Source organism: Muntiacus reevesi, chromosome 1 (genome assembly GCF_963930625.1).
Source record: "Muntiacus reevesi chromosome 1, mMunRee1.1, whole genome shotgun sequence".
Classification (NCBI taxonomy): Eukaryota; Metazoa; Chordata; class Mammalia; order Artiodactyla; family Cervidae; genus Muntiacus; species Muntiacus reevesi.
The window spans coordinates 110,600,748-110,601,615 of NC_089249.1; the positions used below are offsets into that span (position 1 = coordinate 110,600,748).

An 868-nucleotide genomic window follows, 5' to 3' on the forward strand; every position below is an offset into this window, starting at 1 on the left:
ATTTTTTGCATGAATTGTTTGTTGCAGCATTGTTAAAATTTCACTCACTCACTGATTTATTCGCATTCATCGAGGTAGAACCCTAATCTCATGCAAAGATATGAACTGTCAGAAGGGCTTCGCCGGTAGCTCAGTCGGTAAATAATCTGTCAGAAGAGGTACAAGATAGCCATGGCTACAGGAGCTGCAGGCAGAGTGGACCTTGGGTCTCTTTGCACGGGAATCATGGAGGAGAGGAGCAGGCGTTCTTATTCGAAAGTCAGATTCCTGGGCCTCACTGGAGTGACGCCCAGAAGGCCGTGCCTCGCTGCCGCCCGGGCTGCTTTTCCCAGTTCCCGGATCAGGCTCCGGAGTCGGCAGGGCCCTGGACCAGAGCCACCGAGCCAGGAAAGCAGGAGGAGGGATAGACTAGAGGAGCGAGCGACTAGAAGAAAAACAGCTGCAGAAAGCCGAAGGCAGTGGCGAGAGCGGGCAGAAAATGTGAGGCGAGTGAACACCCTTTAAGAAAAAGGAGAGAAATGACTGGTGTAGAAAATAAAACAAGGGGTGGGGGGAAAAAATCCCCGACTCCGCCGGGACTCGAACCCGGAACCTTTGAATGCCTTCAGCCTCTAGAAGTCCAATGCGCTATCCATTGCGCCACGGAGCCACCTGTTGGAGTTTCCGCGCATCTGCTCTGTTAAGCCAGAGGCGACGGCCCCGCGCCCTTCCCACCGCCCACATAACTGTTGGTCTGTATGGCTGAGGCCAGGGCACTTCCAAACATCGGCCGCTGGCGCCCGTCCTCATTCGGCGACCGCCTTTTAATAAAATCGGCTTAGCCTTGCAAGAGAAGGGAGGTTGCGAGGGCGCCGGGCGCGGGCTGGTG

General features: G+C 55.2%; 1 non-coding gene across 1 annotated transcript; it reads right to left on the reverse strand.

Moving 5' to 3' along the window:
• Positions 1-564: 564 nt before the first annotated feature.
• Positions 565-649, reverse strand: TRNAR-UCU (transfer RNA arginine (anticodon UCU)). Its single transcript is given in 2 exon segments — positions 565-600; positions 613-649. It is a non-coding gene; the product is annotated as a tRNA-Arg (tRNA).
• Positions 650-868: the final 219 nt, after the last annotated feature.